Raw genomic sequence first — 24799 nt, 5'->3', positions numbered from 1 at the left:
CCCATCATGGGGTTAACCGCTATTTAAAAGGACCTGTTCTGACTGTATCAGTGTATGCCAATATCGGCCACTTGGACTTGGCGTCGCCTGAAGCTTACTCCATCACTCCTCCCGAGCCCTTGAGCGCAGAGAGTGGGCGGGGCCTGGCGCGCGCCGCTCCGACGCGCCAAACTGCGCTGAGCTGATGTGATGCACGCGACACCACCTGCTTAGCGGTATCGTTATTACGCAGTACTATGTAGACAAATTATATCCAGCAGCGCGAATAAGAGTTGCGGTAAGAGCGACCGCTTTGCTGTCAGATATTCCGGTGAATGAGACGAGTCCCGTTCAGCTTGGATTGCGAGAAGCTTCGCTTGGAGGAGGCGAGAACAGGACAGCTCATGTACCACAGTAAGTGCACTTGGTAGTTGTGGATTGCTCAGTAGTTTAAGAGAGAAGCTTTAAAGACGCTCGGGGTTAGGCTGTAACGGAGGGGTAGATACGCGATATGCATGAGGAAACAAACCTCGTTTCATTCCGGTGATCATCTCATTTTTACATTTCCTTACTTCATTTTCACTGGGTTGTTTTCTTTAATTCGAGTCAGGACAACTAGAGAGACAGAGCCTACAGGATCCAAGTGGCTTTATAATAACAACAACAACAAGATACCAGGTCAATTTGAAATAATAGGGCAGTTTTACACATCACTGCAAATAATATTATGCTTATTCTTATTCTGTACCTACATAAGAGAGTTTCTAATTAGTTTTATATATATAAAATCATACTCATAAAAATATTTGAAACACATATAGGTAAAGAAATATAGTACTGCACATGGATTATTTTTTAACACTCCACCCGTATGTGAACTATAATCCAGGCCACAGTATAACTTCGTCTACAATATAACCTGCCCAAGGCCTTTCTCATTACATTGTTGGTAAAACATCCCAACTGGCAGGACGGCAACCAATCTGGCAACATGGTTCATATTCCACTTTCGCTTTCTTTAACATTAAATTCAGGATTGTCTCTGATTATAGCTGTCCGCGGATTCCTGTCATATAGCAGTTTGTCTAGATATAACACACTCAAAAAATAAAAAATAAACTTGTTAGGAGCCATTGTAAAACTAATCCTCGTACATATAAATGGAAATCGCACCATTCTGTGTTTTGTGTATTTCCACTTCTTTTTTATTTATTTTTTTGCATATGCTTATTTTTTTTACCCTCATCTGTCAGTGGTTCCTTTCACTGGACCATTTTTGATGTCGTTCACTGTCAGTCCAGAATAATTAGTGTAGCATACATTTGTGTTGAATAATTTTTTGAGTAATTTCATTTGAAGTGCTTAGTTGGTATTCTGCTCTTAATTTACAACAAGAAAGAAAAAAATTATGGCTTTGGATTATAACAAAGCATAGCGGCTGATTTTCAAGATATTGGTCTAGGATTGTTGTAGCATTGTTAAGCTGAGTTACAACTGTGTTGTTAAATTCTGTGCTAAAGTTGTCTTAAAGAGATGAGAATTGTGTTTAATGACCTACTGGATATTCAGGAGTTACACAGAGTCACAGAGGGAATGAGAGGACAGCATTTTCCTGGGGAGCATGCTGCAACCTAGCTGCCTGCCAGAAGTGATGTAGTGTAAAAGTGACATTAAAAAGATTCCAGAGTAGTTACATTTAGAGACATGTCATAAAAATTTCATTGCATGGTCGCTTGCTGGCAGAATGTCATTGGTGGCATTTCTATTTTATGTGTATATTTTTCTAGGTATTTTATATGTATTTCTTCTCTCTGTTACGAGTTCTCCAAAAATTGTTACAGCACACCTAGACATAGAGTTCTGGTTGTTGTTTTTGTTTTTGTTTTTTAGTTGTGCCACTACAAACTATTTTATGTAATCAGGACAGCCAATTAAATTTCTTACTGTCTTATCTCCTCTAAACACACACAAGTACACCTGTCTCACATTAGATGCAGTTTGCAGCCAAAAGAATATTTGTAGTCTCAGTTCTGGTCAGCCAGATAACATGCCTGTCTTCCCTGGATAAAGTTCCAACAATCTTTAGGAAATGTGCAAGTCTGGGATAAACTGCCATAAACCATATCACAAATAAATATAGAAAAAAATAGGGAAAAATATAAATTTGAACCATTTTTCACCATTTTACAAACTGTGATGTCTACTTCCTATCTTCAGTTGAGCTTATGTTTGATGACTGTGTGTATTTCTGCACTCCATTTCATTGTGGCTTGCACTGTGCAGTCTCCCTCCATCAGGGAAATGCTGAGCTTCTCAGGATCTCATTGCTACTTGCACAACTCTTGTGTGTGCAAAGTGTAAATCTCCTGGACAACTTAAGTGTCGAGAAACATGGTACTTACTCTGCGTACAAGTACATTTACATATAGAATAGGCCCGGCTGGGTGCTTATCAGAAATGTTATTTCTCCCACGATTTTCTGAAGTCTATTAGGCGGTGCTGTATGGCAGACCAAAGCCACACAAAGACAAATGCTCAGAGTCACACCCCTTATCTTGCTTCACTCTCATTTTGAAAAAGAAAAGTAAACACAGCAGAATCTTATTTTCCTTAGCATTAATATGTACAGGGAAACTGTGAGCCTGTGACACTCAGTTTTTGCCCCTATCCACTGTGAAGTGTTTTTCCCCTTCTCTTCTGAGCTGCTTATCAAGAGACAGCGAGTGGGTTATGTCACATCACATGGGTTTGACATTAATCTCCCAGAGAACCGTGCTCATGGTTGATGTTACGCTGAATAGGGTCTAAATGAAATTGATGAAGGACTGGAGTGTATTATAACAGGATTGCAGCTACCAAGCCCTAACTGTAATTCAATTAGGTAACAAAAAATAAAAATAAAATGAGTAAAGTAAAATATCTGGTGAATTATTATCATTTTAATGCATAGTGGCAATCCTTGATAAATGGTGCATCGAATACAGAGTATCAGCTCACAACTGATGCCAAGAAAACCTTGCCACCAATGGGATATTAGTGGTGTTCGTGCATAGTGGCTGTGGTGTCAGAGTTAAAGAAACAAATGTTTCTGATCATAAACAAAATGAGTTTGAATGAAGAATAGTGACCCTGGCTACTAGAAATGGTTACAGAAGATGAATGAATGAATGATGAATATAAAAAACTATGTTGGATGTCCTATGAATGAAGTTGTTGACTGCACCTCCATCTTTAACCTTAACATTTCATAACTTTATATACAAGAAGTTGCACTAGTAAACCCATGTTACTTTTAAATTACACCACATGGACCTACCTCATTGGTATACTAGTTGTTATAACCATTTCTATTGTGTCATGTTTAAGCCCTTGATTAAATAAGAGCTCAGCAGTTAAGCTTTTGAGCTCATGACTAGTAGGTTGTGAGTTCAAATCCCAGATGTGTCAGATACCCACTGTTGAGCTTTAAAGCAGGACATTTAATCCTGAACTTATCAGCTATATCTTTGCATTCAATTCTGCATCATTTTTAAGTCAGCTTTAGTCAAAGCAATTGCTGAATAAGTAAACATAAAATGTGAACTTGGTTAACCGGACAGGACATGTGTCAGTATTGTGCTTTCACTTGGACTTGAAAGGGGGTATGTCTGAAAGAGAGTGTTTAAGACATTTCTCTAAAGAAACACTTTGGTTTTGAAAAAGAGAATAAATACGTGGGTGATGCATAATTGATACAGAGGACAGGGCATTGGCATTTGTTAAAGCAACTTGTGTGAAATCTCTTGTGCAGCATCTCATTATTTATTGGAAGAAAATTATAGGAGTGAGTTGGAGCTAAGTAACCAGGTATGAGGGGTGCTTGAAAGATTTTCCCTTATTACACGATTTAAGCCTAGTTCACACTACACGACTTTCAACGGCGGCAGATCGCTATGCTATTCGCACTACACGACTTGCTGTCTTGTAATCGGGAGTCATGAAATCGTTGTGGTGTTCACACTACGTGATTGCTCGGCGACAGGGGGTCACACACTAAACGATCTGACAACGACTCTGTCACCCGATGACTCTATCTGGTGTCCAAACTACGTTTTATCACGAAAACACACGGGAGAAGTGACACGGATATATGCCACGAAAACCACATGCAAAACAGGAGTTGTTTATTTGAAGATGGACATAGGACAGAAACAAGCGGTGCAAGCTGTTTGCACGATGACTCGTGCTGAAGAAACCCCAAAAAGGAAAAGACAAAGAAAATGGGTGAAAGAATGGATTAGCAGGGGATTGTGTATGTGCTACAGAGAGAGTCAGAATTGAGTAAAAAGGTTTCATGGGTTTCCCTTCCTCACGGTGACCTCACCCCGTTGCCTTGCTCTCTCATTGGCTGTAGCTTGTTGCCGCAATCGCTGCCAGTGGTGACACTTTTCACACCACATGATGTGGAGTCGCCCGACAGCTCCAGATATTTAGCATGCCAAATCTCTGTCTGGAGTTGCCAATGCCTTGGCAATGTGTTTCGGCGAGCCTCTTTGACGCGTTATTGAGTAGTTCACACATAACGATCTACTGCTGATTGGCGAGCGCCAATTGCTCGCCAATTTCCATCCAATCAAAGGGTTTTTGTCAGCGAGCTCAGCGACTTGCAAATCAGGCTTAAAATCGTGTAGTGCGAACTAGGCTTTAGACATGTCAGTCTGTGGTAACACTTAAGTAATACTATTTGTAATCTTTTTTTGGGTCACTTTTAAAATGCTCTACTTGAAAGAGCTTAATATAAATGTACTGCTTCAAACAGGTTGAATGTGATTTGTCAATCAAGTATATTTTATTTTGAATAAACGATAATGCCTAATTTTATTTTTCATAAAACACCAAAAATATGACATAATTTTCACTTCCACCCAACACCCAACCAAGCCATCATGAAAAAGGTGGAAAATGTTATTAAATGGAGTGGGCGGTGTTGTGTACAGTATACAAGGTTATATCTCAATATACAAACTCTTGAGGAATTGTAATGGGCAAATGTTAAATTATTAAAATAAATGTTTTTTTATTAATAAATTTATAAGAACCCTTTCCCCTTGCTTATCTTCAGCATTTGTATCTTTTCCGAAAGGCTGAGTCATGCAGGTTTGAGTTTGTAATTGTGAAGCCATGTGGTTTCATTTGAGAATCGATAATAATGTTTATAATAACTAAACCTGATGTCAAATCTGATGCCAGGAAAAGACTTGTGGCCAGTGGGTTATCAAAGGTGTATTTATGGGCAGTAGCTGTGGTGACAGTTAAGGACAGGATTGCTTCTGAGGTACAAGAGCGCTCTCAACAATTGGATCATAGATAAAATTTGTATGATTTCTAATGAGTAAAAGCAAATTTGTTGGATTTCATACAGTGGATATTAAAAGTCTACACACCCTTGTTATAATGGCATGTTTTTTTTTTGATGGGAAAAAATTAAACCAAGATCAATCAGAAATTTTCCCACCCTCAATGTGAAATTACAACATAAATATGAAATAAGTTTCATTCCCTGGTTGCATAAGTGTGCACACCCGTTTATAATAGGAGATGTGTTCACAATGAACCAATCACATTCAATCTCATGCTCAAAAATAATTATCATACAGCTGTCATCAATGAAATTATTTTGATTAACCCCAAATAAAGAACAGCTGATTCTGTAGTGGGAAAATATTGCCAAGTCAAGATGTGCCATGCTGGTAGACTCTTACTGAAAAATCAAAAGGTGCTTCAACAAAGTATTAGTTTATGGGTATGTACACTTATGCAACTAAGTTATTGTAAGTTATTTTTCCCCTAAAAGGTTTCTGATTGCGTTTCACTTTATTTGTATACTTTGCAATTGGGAAAAGATCTGACATGATTTATCTTAGTGTCATTCTTTTACTTCACAAAAGCCTGCCATTTTAACAGGGGTGTGTAGACTTTTATATCCATTGTAGGGATGTCACGATACCAAAAATCTAGTAGTCGGTACCGATACCACCAAAAGTACACGATAGTTGGTACCAAAGTCGATACCATGGTGTGGTTTAAATAAATAAATAAATTTTAAAATAAATAAATAAATAAAATTAAAAACTCCTGGTGGACATCCTCCTCTGGCTAATACTGGCAAAAAGAGAGAGAGGGGGGATATTTTAGTTATCAAACACTGTCTGACAGTGAATAATAAAACAGTGGAGGCTACAATTTGCTAAGGTGCACTCCTGAACACGCGTGCACACACACACACACACACACACACACACACACACACACACACACACACACATACACGCACACACCTTATACTCTGAATGTAAACATTAGTTTAAATTCACTGATATAGTGGCAGCCCAAAAAGATTTATTAAAAGCATTAAAATTTCAATAATTATTTGTGACATTAGGCAACATTTAGCTGACAGGACACGGGCTGAATGGCGATGCATGGTGGCCCATTAGGAGGTAGTTTATAACATTGCAATGCGTTAGCATTGTTAACAAATAACTGGCTATCGCAAACCTTACACAGAGCATAACGTTAGCTGGTTTCATGGCCACAATGCCAGCTCCCTCAAACAAACATAATATAAGGCCCGTCTTTCAGGCGCTTTGCCAAATTTGAGGCACTTCCTCGTTTTGTTTGAAATGAACGATAGCATCGGTTGCACACCAACTTCAGAGCATCAATTATATGTTTGTTGTCATCTGCCATGAATGCAAAGTATTTCCATATTTGACTCTTACCACATTTCCTCTCAATGAGTCAGGGAAACTTTAGTTTAAACTGTATTTTTTCCTGTGTGCTTGTAGGCGTTCTTCTTCTTCTTTACCACTTGTGGACCGACTAAAACACTTACGTGTATTTGCTGCCCTCATCAGTGCTGGAAGAACTGCAACCTCGGTACCTTCATTACCAACAGTACCTACACTACTGCAGAAAAACAAGTATTGTCACGTTTTAAGAATGTTGGTACCAACTTGGTACCAAAGTATCAGTTCTCGTGACATCCCTAGTCCATTGCATATACAGAGCTGTAGGAGAAGCTATGGATGTTAATTTATACCTTGTTCCAACCTTAACCTTTTGTGTGTGTGTTTTTTTGTGCAAATTATTGGATCATTAGACCAGGGAATATCATCAAGATATCATCAAGCACAGAGTTATTTCATGAGCAAAATTATTTTGTCAATTTATTGGAACCATCTTTTCTTGAACATTTCACTGACAAAAGATATTAGTTCCAAACTGAAATTATTATGTGCCTAATTGTTTTGGATTTAAACCCAATCAATTCAATGGACCAGGCAAAAGGGACACAAAAGTGTATTTTTTTTTCTCTTGAAGTGTCTATATCTCAATGCTTTTGTCATTGTCAATTAAGGACTTTATTAAATGAACTGAGCACAAACACATGAAATATGGGAATTTAATACCCCCTTAAAGGTCATGAGGATTACTTAATGAATTTCATGCCCTACATCTGTGAAAATCCATGAAAGCTAAGCAAGTTGGAAAATACTAAGTAAATTTGCCCTTTATTATCTGTTACAGGGCATGGGCACCAAAATCTCTTCATGCTGTAGTAAGCAGATACATTTTATTTGATGTTAAGCTTCCTTTCCCATGAAAGTAATTTTTTTTCTTTGCAGGTCAGCATCATTTTTATGAGAAGCTGTCTTTTATTGTTTAACTCCCTCACTGCCTCACTTCATTTGAGGGTATACAAATAACACCATCATTCGTTTAATATTGTCACGATTTTCCCTTGAGACAGTGCCGCAGTTTGGAGTGTGCTCAGAAAGCCGAAGTGCATGCACGTGCATGAGCCAGGTGCGCGAGCGCTCAGCGAACGCACACGTTTCGGTTTTTAATGACTGATTTTGTTTACTGTGGACACTTGCGTTTGTTATGATTATGTTCTGTCTCCGCCCCCGTTTATTCATTGGTTGTTTTCCGAAGGTGTGTCAATATTGGTTTCAGCTGTCCGTGTTTACCCATGATTACATTATTCATTTAAACCCCGCGCGTCTCTGTGCAAATTGCGCAGTATTGAGTTTAGCTCATTATCTAGCTGTTGTTTCTCGTTTCCCGGTTCCTGGTTCTCGTTTCATGTTATTGACCTTGTTTCTTGTTTCCTCGTTTTGATTCCAGCCTAGCCCAGTTTATGCCCGTTTGCCTATCGCCTGACCCTTTGCCTGTTTTGATCACGTTTTGGATATGTGTGCCTGCCTCTCTCCTCAATAAACGTCTTTATCTGCATACTACTCAACTCTATTACATCCCAAAACGTTACAAATATCACCATTAAGTTGTTAATTCACATTCTTCTTCTTCTTCTCCTCCTTCTCCTGGATGTTCTTTACTGCGAATAGGTAAACAGACTTCATCCTGGACTTTCAACTTTTACATGCAGTATATGATCCCTTGATAGACAAAATCATTTGCCACACTTGCTTACATTTCCTAAAATGTAAGCAAATAAGGCAAATGATTCTCTTACCTTTTTAAGTGAGCTCTTGACCCATAGCCTATGATTTACATGTCTTGTGATAATCATACACAATAAACATGTATTCCTTTACTGTAATTTGTGAATCTTGTCTGAAAATCTTTCTTCAGATGTCAAAAAAAATACACTGTACAAAACTAGTGCAATGCCTCATACATTTTCATATAGTTAGGTTGTACCATAGAGAGGACAGAGCATGGTTGCCCCTTTTAACTGCTCTTTCTTAACTATTGTCTGTCATCCTCATGAATTGCTTATGCAATCCTGGTGCAACATGCTTCCACCTTTGGGGATGTGTCTAATTGTGGGCTTAATAACAGCAGCGCAGCATGACAATCCACTTGTGGATCTCTCAGAGCAGAGGGAATGTTTTATTGTTAACCGTCAATGTGCTCCCTGATATTTTCCTCCATTGGAGAGTAACATTTACATAGAGACGGCTATGGATTAACCTACATAGTCATTTCAAATGTACTACTGATATCTGACCAGAGGTTGGCAGTTAAAGGTGTACCTAAACAGTGGTGCTCGTTTGGAAAAGTGTACATTTATATTCCTTCACAAAGAAAAGTATTTAGCTAATCCCATTCCGTACGCTAATGCTGCATAAATGCTACATAAATATGATGCCAACCTAGCTAAGATAATATACACACATATATATATATATATATATGTATGTGTGTGTGTATATGTGTGTATATATATATATATATATATAGGATTGTACACTGACATAAAACTGACATAAGCTTTGTAGTGCTTGATGATCTTGGTGATGACTATTAAGTAGTCATGTCTGTATGTAACAGCAACAGGGCTTGTGATTTACATTTATTCATTTAGCAGACACTTTTATCCAAAGTGACGTACAAATGAGAACATACAAGTAAAGCGATATATCAAGCAGAGAACAATACAAGTAGTGCTACCATACAAGATCCATTAATTGAGTTCCAGAAGAAGCAAAGTGCGCAGAGTAGAGGTGTAAGGGCCAGAGTAATTATTATTTATTTTTTTTATGGGTTGGTTAGGTGTTCACGGAAGAGGTGGGTCTTTATGGATGTCATCAGCATAGCAATGATATGAGAAGCCATGAGACTCAATCACCTGCCCTAGAGACGTAGTGTAGATAGAAAAGAGCAGTGGACCCAGACCTGACCCCTGTGGAACGCCAGTTGTGAGTTGCTGAGTTTCAGAAATACCTCCCTTCCATGATACCTTGAAGGATCTGTCTGAGAGATTGGATTCCACCCAGCGCAGAACCGTTCCGGTGATGCCCAGGCTGGAGGGAGTAGACAGGAGGATCTGATGGTTCACAGTGTTGAAAGCAGCAGAGAGGTCAAGTAGGATGAGGACAGATGATCTAGAGGTTGCTCTTGCTAGTCGTAAGGCTTCAGTGACAGAAAGCTTTAGCATAAGTGATAAGTTTAAAGGCTAACCAATTAATATTTCTGCTTTATTAAAAATACACTCTAACCTAAACTGTACTTCCCTCCACAACTAGTAGGCAGTGTGCTACTTTTGCTTTTTCAAGCAAAAGTTGTGTACCACTGATTCATCTGTATAACTTGTAGATAAAATGTCTGTATTTAATTATTCAGAACCTTTGATCTTTTCCACATATTGTAGTGTTACATCCTGGAACTGAAATGGACTGGGATTATATGTTATGAATCTACACCAAAAAAATGCAAAAAATATTCACTCCATTGCCATGAAACCCCTAAATTAGTTGCCGTCAGAAGTCACATAATTAGTTTAACACATGATAAATACATCTGTTCAGGAAACCCAGGTGTTTGTTAGAGAACTAACCTTCCAGTGGGACAACGGCCCTAAATATACTGTAAGAGCTTGAGAAATTTTGCCAAGAAATATTCGGATCCAGATGCAAAGCTGATGGAGACACATCTTTGAATACTTGCAGCTGTAATGTCAGCAAAGGTGGTGCTATCAAATATTTACCAAGGGGGTGAATACTTATGCAAACAGCAAATAACAAAGATATCTTTTTGGATAAACCTGTGTTGTGTTTGCAATTGTTTGATATCCATGACAGTAGAGTATTTTTGAGAATTTTGTGAAACAAAAGATCAAAAGTTTAAACAATAGAGACAATTTTTCACAGCCTTGTTTGCTCATATTTACCACGGGTGCCAATATTAGCGGAGGGCACTGAACATAGATCATAACAAAAATAAATCAGAAACAAAGAAAAAGCAAAAAATGAAACAAATAAATGAGTAGTAAAGGGAATTATACATTGCATATATACATTGGGCAGTAGTGGCACAGTTAAAGGCTCTGGGTTACTGGTCATAAGGTTGGGAGCCCCCATTAACCCTACCTGTTCCAGTGGTGCTGTATCATGTCTGACCCCAGCTTCCTAACAAGCAGGGATATGCAAAGGAAAGACTTTCACTGTAATGCATGGGGGACAAATAAAGGCGGTTGCTGCTTCTTCTTCTGATTCTTTAACAGATAATAATTTTTAGTGTATCAGAAACTGGATGTGCAAGTGTTGGAATTTGATTGCCATCTTTCTGTGTTTTTGCTTGTCAAGTGCACTAAAGAGCCCTTTGCCCATTGCCAAAAGCTGAAGATCTCCAGTGAAAACCGAGGCCTCTTGAGTGAGCCAATATAAAATTTTCAAGAGGTTCAAAAGCCCCCTACACCCTTATCATTACACAGATGACGATTTGCTCCGCATTGCTCTCAAATAACATTCCCTGAATGCCTAAGGCAAATCACAAAATAATCATTTCCCAAAGACTCAGGCGTGGGCAGGTTTCGGCCATATTCACTCTCTGAATTTTAAAATGTTAGAAATTGTATTGCCATGTTGGACTGAGTTGTTATAATTCTACATGGTCAGAGGAAAATGGTCCATGCTATGGTGTGCTAGAAGGGCAACATCATGAGCATGTCCTAGCCCTGTGTTCACTCCAGAACTTAAGAGACCTGAAATAAACACTTTTAATCAGTCTTAAGACCAAGTGACAGAAGAGTGTGATTTTTTTGAGACACACTGTTTTGATAGGGTCCTCATATCATATCATATGACAGATTTGAGCACCTAGTAGACTTCTGAAGGATTTTGATATTTGTCATTTGTCTGGCCAGTTGAAAGAGATTCCAAAGAAGAAGCAAATGCCACCTTCATGGACTAGGAGTACTCTGAAGTGACTTAAAAAAACTGGCATATCACGATTGATACTCCTGTTGAAAATTAAAACCACATAATTTTATATTTCTGAGTCAGTAATTAAAAAATGACATTTAGCATAACAGTGGACCTAGAGGACTAAATAATAGACAACTGTTTGATTAGACATAAGCCTCGGTCTCGCTGAAAAGTACCAAATTGCTGATTCTATATATAGTGTGTGACCTTTTGGAGGTCCTGTACAATAACAAAGCCACAATACGTTGCTGATGTAACACAGCCTTAACATTATCCAATGATATTTACTCTATGAAATTACAGTCAGAGAGCTGAACCTTATTCGATACACTGTAACAAAAATTATTTGCTTAATGGAGGTCTCCTAGATTGCTTGGTTAAATCAAACACAATGTGTTTCAAAGGTCTTACAACAAAGCTAACAAGGAACAATGGAGCAGGGGAATGGTGTGCTGCATTAGCATAGGCAAAAGGGCAGTGACTCTCTTGAACAAGTCAGGAACTCTTATTGAAGCTCTCTCATAAGAAGAAAGAACGCTTTTAAGTGAAACAGATGCGACATTTTGTGGAGAATTCTGCAGGGATTCTTAAAGAAATGGGTCATTCAAAATGGAATATTGTTAAAGAAAGGAAGCAGTTACTCAAACTGCATAATGCTAGATTTCATTTATTATTAGCAACACTAGCTGTCTATGTATTCTCTTTTCTCTATTTTATTTCTTCCTATTTTTAGATTTTTAGCTTTTTTTTCAGATGGAGTTTTACACATTCCTCTATTACATCTAAATTCATGATAAAGGCATTTCAAAATGTATATGATTACACCATATGTTACATATCTTATTATAATATTAGGGCATGTAATGTGAATTTTGATTTGCTGGGTATCTTCAGAGCCTCTCTCCATCCCTTATTTCCTAAGAGGTTTAAGTGAGTATGTTATGATACTTATCAGTTCTGCAGTCCAGTCCGAATTAGGGATTATGATATGACTAGACCCCATCTACCTTTCACACACACACACACACAAACACACACTCCTACCAAACCACATAACTACCAGTATGTATGGATTTGAAGTCCTTATATTTAGTGACTTTTACATTTACATATTCCTGGTTTGCAAATAACACATAGTGTTATTTATATACAACATGCCAAATATCCCATAGCTGACATCAAGACAAAGAATATTAACCCTTGCAGATGGCTGAGATCAAAACTGTTTTATTGACCTTGACACTGGACTAAGTTCATGGTGTGACATCATGCTGTTCAAGTCATTTAGCTTCTGAATCCTGTGCCTGTAATCAAATCTCATTCCTCTAAACTTTAGAGTCTAAAGCCATGGTTCTTGAAGTGGGGTCTAGGGATCACAGCCTACAATCATATCCTACAATTATCTAATTAATCAAAGGATCAAAAAGTGACATCACAATGAGGGCTTGGCTGCCACAAGCCAGTAATCACTGTAGTAACCAAAAGAGCCAGAAGGATCGTTATCAGCCTGCTTGACTGTTCACTAAATTTTGAGGAAAGACATCAACCCTTCCTTGGCAACTTGGGGTCACGCAAACAGACTGCGATTTACAACACATGAAATGAACAGTTGGGCAATAATTATGATGGAGACATGATTAAAGGACAACATCCCAGATGCTGCAAGGCTGCGACTCTACTGTGCAGATAGAATTCTGAGCTCTAGTAAGAAAACAGGAAGGGGCATTTTAATTTACATAAACAGCAATTGGTGTACAGATAAAAACAACATTGTAGAGACAACATTGAAGATATTCTTCTCCTAACCTGGAGTCGGGAGATGTTAAAGTTTAGACCTTTCATCCTGTTGACATGATTCAGAGTGGATGTTATTATAGCAGTTATTACCTCCTCAAGATAATGTTAAGCTATGAAAATACTACATCAGAGCCCGGCAGACTGCCCATCCTGAGGTTCACTTTATTATTGTAGGAGATTTTGATCACACTGAAGACAGTGCTGCCTAAATTTTACAAAAATTTGGAACTTCCGATCAGGGGAAATATCACACTGGCCCGATTCACAAATGTCCAACAGCTTACAAAGCAACACACTACCCCCACTTGGGACAGTCAGACCATGTATCCCTGTTTCTGATCAACCAGTGATCTACAGATACATGCCAACTATCATAACAGTGAAAATATGGACTGATAAATCCAATTATAATATTTTTGCAAAGGATGCTGACCTGAGGAGCACACCTCCAGTGTTCTATTCACTTCCACACTGCCAGTGTCACATGCGATAAGGACATTAAACCATTCCCAAATCATAAACAGGGCTCTACAATGAGGTGTCGAATCTACTCAGAATATGGGAGGCAGCTTTCAGAAATGGAGACTTACAAGCCCATACAGTAGCAAGGACAAACTTAAGGAAAGGAATCATAAATGCAAAGCAAAATTACAGGTTGAGGCTCACTTCAGCAACAACAACCCCCATTGTATGTGGCAAGCCATAAAGTCTATTAGAAGCTACCAAAGCAACAGCTTCTCTCCTCTTTCCACAAAACATGCCTCACTGTCAGCAGTCAAGCATGCAATGGCCCTCCATTGTATCTAAGGCAGACACTGCACAGGATCCATCAGCAGTCTTTGGATAAGTACTCAGAGTCAGAGGCAACCAGTAGTTGCCTTTACACATATATTTGACCTTTCTCCGTCATGCAATGTTTCCAACCTGCTTTAAATATGCCACCTGCAATCTCTATATCCATCTGGCCCAGCATATTGTCAGACGGAAACTCCCAGATGAAAAACCCCAAAACAACAGTAAAAATAAAACAATAGTGACATCACCAATAACCTCCAGGGCAGAGGTGAAGGTATCACAATCCACCATTCAAAGAACATGTTGAGAGCAGAACTATAGAGGCCATACCACAACACTTTGCCCTTACAGACGTCTACATAAACATTCCATCTGCCAATTTACATTTAATTTGATAATCTAATTGCTAGAGCTCAAAACACACTGCCAAGACAACAGAGGACTTCATCAGGTGAAAAAAGTTGAAAATTTTAGACTGGCCAAGTCAATCACCAGACCTTAACCTAATGAAGCATGCATTTTGCCACCTTGACTGAGGAACAGCTTCTGTCCCACATCTTTTCCCAGACTGTCTGATTCAACCCCCTCACCCTTCATATCAGTGCCTTCCACCCTCAGCAAGTACCTGTCATCCCTAGTGCAATAGGACTCAAGGTGACAACACACCCTAGTCTCATTGTCAGTGTTTACATGACATTTCACATGAACTTTCCAACATGGACATTTGCAGTGCACCTTCCTCTGTGTAACAAACTGGACTCAGGAGAAGGTTTAGGATCCATATGCAGAAAGGCTTTATTGAGAATACCAAAACACAGTCCTAAATCCAAAATGAAAGGGCAGACATGGGTCCAAACATGACCAGGCATTCAATTGACAGAACCTAAGGATAATCCAAACAGGGACAGTTTCTACACACATTCAAGTCTCTCAGGGATAAACAAGATGTCACGTTTTTGTGATACAACGGGACCCGGAAGCACTGCACTGTTTACTACAGAGGAAGAGGGACGCTGTAAACAAACTGAGACACATAGAACAATCTTTGTAACAAAGATGTCTGCAGATTTTGACATAGAGGAGGACTTGCAATTTTTTTGTCCTTTCTCACGTCAACACAACACGTATGCGTTGTGGTTCTCTCGTGAACGTGCATTGGAGATATACAGATGTGGCCTTTAAGAATGTGTGTTTTTTCACACAGTATCAAGCGATTCAGCACGTGTGATCACACGGTACAGTGCAGGCACGGTTCTAAGAATTTTAATTCATTTGTTGTGCTTTACACAATTACCACCAGGTGGTGCATGGACGAACATACTGTAGCTGAACACAGAACAATAAAAATGGAATGTGTGGTTGAATGGTTCCCATAAAAATATTATGCTTCTCACCAAAACTTATGATAAACTTAATTTAAACAAGTTTCTAATTACAAGATTATGTAAAATATAAAGTGAGTGTGAACAAGTCGCGTAGTACAGGTACAATAACTATAGCTTTTACATTAAGGTGGCTCTTGAATGTGTGCTAGGATAGTGCAGTGGTAACATGCAGGCTTACTATGCCAGCGGCTGGGGTTTGAGCTTCAGCTCAACTAAAGTTTTTTTTAAATGAGCGTTTTTTTTCACTGTAGAAAGTTCATCGAGGTAACATTGAATTAATTCTGCACAACACTGACTGGAGGCCCATGCCAATTAGAAAGATTCAGGTGATGGACTGTTAGCAAGTTCTTGTCATTCATTCATATAATTACAACAATTAGTTTTGTTTAACTATTTAGCTGTCTTTTTATTTTAAGGATCTAATAAATTGCATATATAAAATTATTTTATTTACAAATGTCATTTTTGTGATTTTTAGATTATTGATTATTATCATTTAGTACAGCTTGTGACCGTCAAATCAAAACAGACTTGTGATTTGATGACATAATGCTTATTTATTCAGAAACAGAAGTAACTAATACAAAAATGCTACTTTTGATTTAAACTCCGACTGCGTGCTTTCAATTGATGGATGCCCCATTTATATTTTTGATGAGCTGCAGTGATATTCAAGACAACTATATTATATATTTTTTATTTAATATATAAAATTCTTTTATTCACAAGTGTCGTGTTTGTGATTTTTATTCGTTATGTAGAATATTTAGATCAAGCAATGTCCAGAAATAGGTGCAGTTGTATAGCCTAACATTTAATTTTCCAGTTTAACTTTTTTTTATCTGTAGATCAAAAAATAAAGGAATTCTTTGTAACATTATTTTACAATGACAGAAATCACTGCCAGTTCCTAGTGCAATTTGACTTTTTCCATCTTCAGAACACTGAACGAATATTATTCATGCTAGGGCTGCACGATTATGGCCAAAATGATAATCACGATTATTTTGATCAATATTGAGATCACAGTTATTTATCATGATTATTTATTGATTTTAGGGAGAACATATTTTTATTCCATTTTCATATTTAAATAAACAGACCGTTGCTTTCACCTCCATGTTGTGCTACATTCCTGTTAATTTACAATCTTTGCATCAAATTAGACTGGTCCTTAAAGTGCATCATCTCATAGAAGCAAAATATAAATAAAATTGTACCCAAAATATAGGATAAGTAAAAATGCCATCAACCAAATGAAAATATGCAATCAAATATAACAATATGCAACCAAATGAAAACAATTCAGGCCTAAGTATAAAAGGCAATAACAGTGTTTACAGGAGGAGAGACACAGCCAAATCACCCAATAGAGTGGTGCAGGGATGACGTAATTTTGTACATGTGACCCGGAAATTAGTCACACTGGTTACCTCGAAAAAAAAAAAAACTATTGGATTTCCAGATAGGCTTTTGGATTATCGCAAAAAATAAGCTCTGTGATCAACAAAAGTTTACAATACTAACACATTTTGTCCATCAAGATAATTTTCACAAATGAACACAACTTTTATGAAGTTTGAAGCCTAAATACACACGCCAGAAATAACAAGCTAACCATACGCTATAAACAAACTACACCATGGTCGCTCGACTTCAACTTCACCATCATCAAGCTTCCGACAACCTTTCCAAACTTGATTTTAAAACATTTTCCATAATACAGATTTACTCTGTGGATGAATCTTCATCCACATTTTTGGGGGGGGAATTGTGCACAGCTGTGCACACCTGTTCGGCGTGATGACATTTAATGTCCCCGAGAACATCTGTAGTCTCATGTAGCAACATGTTAGTAATCGCCTTTTTCAATACACGTAAAAGCTTTAAAAAATCACGAGTGAGGTATTACTGGTGTACTTTATGTCATGGAATAAAACGTGAAATATTTTGAGCTTGTGTTCAGGCTTTTAACCAAAATCCCATTCAAAAAATCCATTGATTTGGGATGATGGAACTGGAAGTGCTAAAATGCTAACTCATTTCCAGGTTTTGGCATAAAAAATGACGTCATCCCTGCGCCACTCTATGGTGACTGGCTGTAAGTTTAGAAAGCGCTTGATTTGATATGCAGCTGAGTTTTCTTTGAGCAAAGGATGAACTTTAAATGTCAATATCGCAGTCTATCATGTTCATGTATTCGTGAGCAGTCAAAATCATAATCGAAGTCAATATTCAATTAATTGTGCAGCCCTAGTTCATGCTAGGGGAAAAATATGTTACTATACTGTTTGCAATTTTAAAATGGGTCTTATTGAGCAACTGATCATTTCCTACTGTCCTATTTCACTGTCCCACCAGAGTTTTTTTTTAAGTTAGTGAAACTACCACTAGCTTTTTAAACCTTTTTTTAAGAAAAGGAATGCAGTTTGTTTAATTGGGCAATCCAATAGCTTGAATAGCTTTGGACTCGCATGCAAATGTACTTGGCGATTAATAAGCAGTTATCATCTTTAAGTAATCTTATCATCTTTTGGCTCATCAAATTGAAAGGGAGGAGCAGAAGTATAAAACATGGAGAGTCATATAAATTCTATCCAGGTCAAGTTATTTGTCTGTATTTGCAGTCTATGACATTGCAATGGAGGCAAAAGCATTTTACTCAAAGAGAAGTGCTGCTGAGAGGTGATAATAGTTGGGGGGAAGGGAAGATCCACGCGTCAATAAGTAACTGGAGAAAAAGTTGCATTATTCTTCCTCTTCAAAAACACAAAGAATTTCTTTGTTGCTGAACCCAATCCTACGGAAGCCCTAAGCGTCCATTCATTATTCTTTTTTTTCCTTTTTTTTTCCATTGCCTTTATCCTTCCTGCAGCGAGTGTCCTGCATCTTGTTTTGCTTGAAATGAGAACATTTGTGATAAGCTTACATTTATTTATGATTAGGCTGCATATTTATTTTCCCTCATGTCTAATGTGTCTGCATTCAAAATGGGCAATACATATTGTTGGGGGGGGGGGGGGTAAATGTTTGCTGTGAATGAAAAGGTACCATGTGCAGAGTAAGAGAATTTGCATTTGCACCTATAAATCTATTTTGTTGTCTTTGTGTTTTGTTAGGAGGATTTCTTCATTTGGATAGTCATAGTACATGATGTACACATGGACAGCTTGCAGAAGTACAGTTTCTGTAATAGAACACAGACACAGGAGGCTATTATATCAACAAGTGTAGCAAGCTCTTTCCTTGGGTAATGCAAAATGTTATCAAACTGAGATATTGGCAAGGTAGTATACATTACATATTTTAAACATTTACCATAAATGTAATATTATACTGTCGCTCAGCATATTCAAATGCAGTTTGCAGCCATTTGTCATTTTTAGCTATGGTTTGTTACTAAAATGTGTTGCCCAAGCAGCAGAACAGAGACAAGCGCATACCAGTGTAAGTTACCAATACACTATATGACTAAAAATTTGTAGACACCCGGACATCGCACCAAAATGAGGGCCTTCCCCAAAGCGTTGACACAAAGCTGGAAGCACAAAATTGTGTTAGATGTCTTTGCATGTTTCCTCGAAGCATGGGGGTTATTATAACAGCAAAGGGGGGATGAAATTTGGAATGGGATGTTCACAAAGCACATATGAGTGCAATGGTCAGGATTTTACAAACCTTTGGCCAAATAGTATACAAGAGATGATTGAACTGAGTCAACACTTTATTGTAAAGCAACATACCTTTTGATTTAGCTCATTTAGTTAAGGTTTAAAATAAATAAACTGAAATAAATATATAAAACACTTAGACGTATATACAGGTTGTGTTACACTCTGAAACATTGCATAATATTACACATATTTTAAATATCCTATAAAGTCTCAATTGTGTTGTTTTGCTATACACTGAAGACATTCGGGTTTGAGATCAAAAGATGAATATGAGACAGATCAGAATGATCAGAATTTCAGCTTTCATTTCCTGATATTTACATCATATAGATGTGTTATATTTACATTTTATACATGTGCTAAACAACTTAGAATGTGGTACCTTTGGTTTGAACCCATGCATTTTTTAGTGATCAAAAATATTGGAACATGTGTTGATAGGTGTTTCTTGTTGCCCAGGTGTGCCCTGTTAGATTGACTGTTTAAGCAATTAATAGCTCTGAAAATCTACTCTTAGTTTGAGTCCTGGGTTTCACCTGTGAAGACTGCATTTGTTGTTAAAAAGGATAAACCAGCATGAAGAGTAGAGATCTGCCTATGGGAGAAAAGCAAGCCATTTTGAAGCTGAGAAGTGAGGGACAATTGATTAGAGCCATTGCACAAGCATTGGGCATAGCCAGTACAACAATTTGGAATGTCTTGGAAAAGACTGAAACCTCTACAGGGCAGGGGTGAAGGTATCACAATCCACTGTTAAAAGAACACGTTAAGAGGCTAAACCATAAGATGCAAACCACTCATCAGCAGTAAGAATTAGAAGTCCAGATTGGAATTTGCAAAGAAATACAGAGAGGAGCCACAAAAGTTGTGGAACCAAGATGAACCTCTACCAACTAATGGAAAGGGCAAGGTGTTGCTCATGATCCAAAACATACAACCCCACCGGTCAATTATGGTAGAGTCATGGCTTAGGCTTGCATGGCTGCTTATGGAACAGGCTCACTAATCTTTACTGATGATCAGTCTTTCATGATTGATTCAGACGTCTACAGAAAAATTATGTCTGCCAATTTATATTTAATTAGATAATGTAATTGGGAGGAACTCAAAACACTCAAAACACACTGCCAAGACAACAAAGGACTCCATCAGGGGAAAAAAGTAGAATGTTTTAGACTGGCCAAGTCAATCACCAGACCTTAACCCAATGAAGCATGCATTTCACTTCCTAAAAAGGAGACAGCAGGGAGAAACCCCATAAAACAAACAATAACTGAAAGAACCTGCGGTAAAAGTCTGGAAAAGCATCACCAAAAAGAATGCAACAGTTTGGTGACCGTGCCATATTTAACACATGTTTATACCAGGAAACAAAAGATGAAATTCTGATAGATAATCTCATATTCATGTTTTGATCTCAAAGCCAAATGTCTTCAGTGCGTAGCAAACACAAAATAATTGACCTTGCCATTCCAATACTTTCAGAGAGGACTGTGCATCCCATCACAACTGTGCACATATTGTATATACAGTATATATAATAGAGTCCACACATTTGAAACCACATTGAAAATCTGGGAATGTTTTTTTTTTTTTTAGTTAAAATTGGAAATAAATAGAAGGTTTTAGAATTTTTAAACATTTAAAACAAAAAGTAAATGTTCAATATCAATAAAATATTCAAGATTCTGCATTATTTCTAGGTCCCTATTTAAATTCAAGCAAATTTGTGATACTGACCATGTTAACTACTTTGCACAAAAGGTCAGATTTTCCTTATGCCTAATCTCTTCTATTGAAGCACATGTTCAGACGACACCATGATGGATTTGATCTAAAATGGATCATAAAGTTTTGCACAATCATGAGGAGTCCATGCCAGCTTGAGTGCATTAAAGCAAAAAGGGGACAAACCAAATACATGAACTACATGAACTGAAATTCATGTAAATATTTCAAAGATTCTACTTTTCACTGATTGTCAATAATATAATTTGTAATGAAAATGGATGTATTGAATTAGAAAATGAATGTTCACTAGTGTTCTTAGTCTTTTGGATCCCACTTTATATATTTTGATATCTACATATTATTTCATTTTTAAATCTATAGCATTACTTCTTAGGACCTTATCCTGCCTAATTTAAGCAGATATACTGAATAAACACTGTATACTGTATTACTATTATGTTGTGTTTTGCATGAAACTTTTCACCTATTCCTTCCTGTCCTATTCCTTTAATGGTTGAAGACTGCTGTCAGTTAATCTTTGTTTTTTTTTTTATCATATCATTGAACATGTAAGTGTTAGCTAGTTAGTTAATGTCAGCTTGCTAACTTAATATTTAGTTAGCTACAAACCACAAAATATTCCATGTCTCAGACATTTGCCTGCATGTCCTGCATTTTACTGCTAGCTATAGGGTCTAACCAATTACTCCCAACTCATTTAAGAAACACCTAAAGTGGGGTTAAAAAGTCTGAGGGCACTAGTGAAAATCTATGTAGGGCTTTTTGGAAATAAACACTAGAGGTGGTTTTGGTGCAGAGATGTAGCCATATGGAAAAGTACCTCATGCCCACAGTTAAATATGGTGGTGGCTCTTTAATGTAAGATAAATACCTGTGTGTTTTTTTTTTTTTGCAATTGTTTGATATCCATGAGAGTATTTTTGTGTTTTTTGTTTTTTTTAACAAAAGATCAAAAGATTAAACAATAAAGACAATTTTTCACAGCCTTCTTTGCTCATATTTACCAAGGACACCAATATTAGTGGAGGTCACTGTACTGAGAAACACCCACTTTGTTCTGCATAGAAACTTTACTCAATAGATTTGCTGATTTAAAAAAAAACAAAAAAAAACTTGCATTGTCATTTATGTATTTCCTGTAATTGGTTTGTTTTGCAGTGCTTGTATCTTGTTATGCAGTGGTTCTTTGAAGTTGATTAATAAATACGCTTTCAGATGTCATGAGAAATGAGTAATTAAGTGCTGTTTGTCCAATGCTGTTTTCTTTCCATGAAAGTTCTTGCTCGGCCATACTGGCATTAATATGTCTTTCATAGTTGCTCTTATTACTCATATATCTTTGTACTTTAAAATGTATATTGTGTTTTAATGAGGGCCGAACAAGTGCGCCTACAATCAGACTGAGGTACTGCTTAGCTTGACAATTGGTTATTCATTTCCAAGTGATCTAGTTGAAAAGGAGATCCAGTTGATTCCTTGCATTCCTCATTTGACTAGAGATGCACCGATACTAAATCTCTCAAATGATACCGATAACCAATTATTCAGAGTGATATCGGCCGATACTGATAGTTCTGCCTTTTATGCCTTCTTTTAAATTAATAATAATTAATTACACAATTCTGAAAGAAATACAAATAAAAACTTTGTTCTCTCCATGTCAACAAGTTTTTTGACAGTAACTGGTCTCATAAACAGAAAACACAATACTCAAATTAACATTAACACATTAACTAAATTCTGAAGATTAAATTAAGATTTCTTAAATTATTGAATGCTATTAATTCATATTAACATTGACTGAATTATATAAAAAAAACTCCTGTTAGACTCACATTCACTCACCACAAACAAAAACATTTCTATTTCATCATTGAGCATCAAGCTGGTAATATATAATATAAACTTTTTTTAAAATATACTTTAACATTAACTCTATATGAAATATACTACTCTACAAATTAGGGCTGCACGATTATGGCCTAAATGATAATCCCGATTATTTTGATCAATATTGAGATCTCTATTATTTATTACGATTATTCATTGATTTTAGGGACAACATATTTTTATTGTACTTTCACATTTAAATAAACAGACCGCTGCTTTCACCTCCATGTTGTGCTACATTCCTGCTAATGTACAAATCTTTGCATCAAATTAGACTGATCCTTAAAGTGCATCATCTCGTAGAAACAAAACATGAATAAAATTGTACCCAAAATATAGGATGAGTAAAAATGCCATCAACCAAATGAAAATATGCATCAAATATAAGAATATGCAACCAAATGAAAACAATTCAGGTGTATGCAGAAAAGGCAATAACAGTGCTTACAGGAGGAGAGACCCAAGACAGTTTCTTTTAGGAGATTACAAAAATTTAGGAGCACAGTTGAAGTTTAGTAGCGTTAATGTGCCAAAATATAACACACAAGTAGGCATTAAAAAATCTTGAGCTTGTCAATTATGACAGAATTTAGGAACATAGTGCGTGATCAATAAAAGATGGTGGTTGTGAGATTGGGAAGTTGAGAGAAGCAGATGATGTTCAGTGTTACTCTTGTCATCATAATGCCTTCTCTGCAGTATTTCAACACTTGTTCGGTTGACGGTGATGAAAAGCAGTGTGAAAGTAACTGTTGCGCAGTGTAGATGCATTTTGGACTTCCTGTAGTTTTTATTCCGATGTTATTTTACAACACTGAACAGGTCACTCGCACCGGTGTGAATAAATATTTAGTTACAGTCGCACAAAGTACTTAAGTCGCGAATGTGAGTGAAATGTTTGCGCTGTAGAGCCCTGAGTTTTTCTGCAAAGTTTTTTCCCATTCGGCGTGATGAGGTTTAATGTCCCCGACAACCTCTGTAGTGTCATTTAGCAACATGTTAGTGTCATGATTTCCCCTCGCGCAAGCGCTGGAGCGCGCAGAGAAACTCGCAGCTCGAGCGCTAAAATGGGTTTTGGCATTTCCGGGTTTTGGCACTACAAAATTGACGTCAACCCTGCGCCGCTTTGTGATTGGCTGTAAGTGTAGGAAGCGCTTGATTTGAGTGGAGAAAACAGCGGAGTTTTCTATGAGCGGAGGACGAACTTTAAACGTCAATATCGCAGTCGAACATGTTCATTTACTCGTGGTCAGTCAAAATCGTAATCACGATCGATATCCGATTAACTGTGCATCCCTACAACAAAATATATTTTTCTGTGCAATATATAATTTTTTGTCAACCCATCTTCATTTAAATCTTTGAACGGTGTGCTGGCGCTTTAATTCAGCGCGAGCAGCCCGGCAAAAAAATAAAAAATTGACTCGATGCCCTCTTTTGATTGAGAGGATATAATCGGCCCTGATCATCGGATGTTTCTAAACTGTTGGCCGATAGCGTGAAAAATTGCCTTTATCGTTCGATACAGATTATTGGCCGATACATCGGTGCATCTCTACATTTGACCTCATTTTGATGTTGGTGCTTCACTGAAAGGGCAAGGCATTGTTACATGACCTTATTATGTAAAGCTGAGCAGCTCCTCATCTTTGTAGCTGTGCTGTGCTGTGGAGACCTAAGGGCACAGTTTTTGTGAACTTGGTATGTGTTGCTAGTGAATATGTATGTATCTGTGTTCAGTAATGCTGTGGATTTCAGTCAAAAAAAAGTCAAATTGCTGAGATTTGGGTATTTATTTGCTGATCATATAAAA

General features: G+C 37.3%; 1 protein-coding gene across 1 annotated transcript in view; it reads left to right on the top strand.

The window, feature by feature from the left end:
* The window catches only part of cntn4 (contactin 4), a 284000-nt gene that overhangs the window by 939 nt on the left and 258262 nt on the right, over positions 1–24799 (top strand). The window contains exon 1 of the mRNA XM_053636675.1: positions 1–393. This exon is cut by the window's left edge and continues 939 nt beyond it. The gene's annotated coding sequence lies outside the window, so the exon portion shown is untranslated. The remainder of the gene's footprint in view (positions 394–24799) is intronic.

The sequence above is a fragment of the Ictalurus furcatus genome, chromosome 11 (genome assembly GCF_023375685.1).
Source record: "Ictalurus furcatus strain D&B chromosome 11, Billie_1.0, whole genome shotgun sequence".
In the NCBI taxonomy this organism is placed as follows: domain Eukaryota; kingdom Metazoa; phylum Chordata; class Actinopteri; order Siluriformes; family Ictaluridae; genus Ictalurus; species Ictalurus furcatus.
Note: the sequence above shows the minus strand (reverse complement) of the source record. Positions and strands in the feature narration are given on the sequence as shown.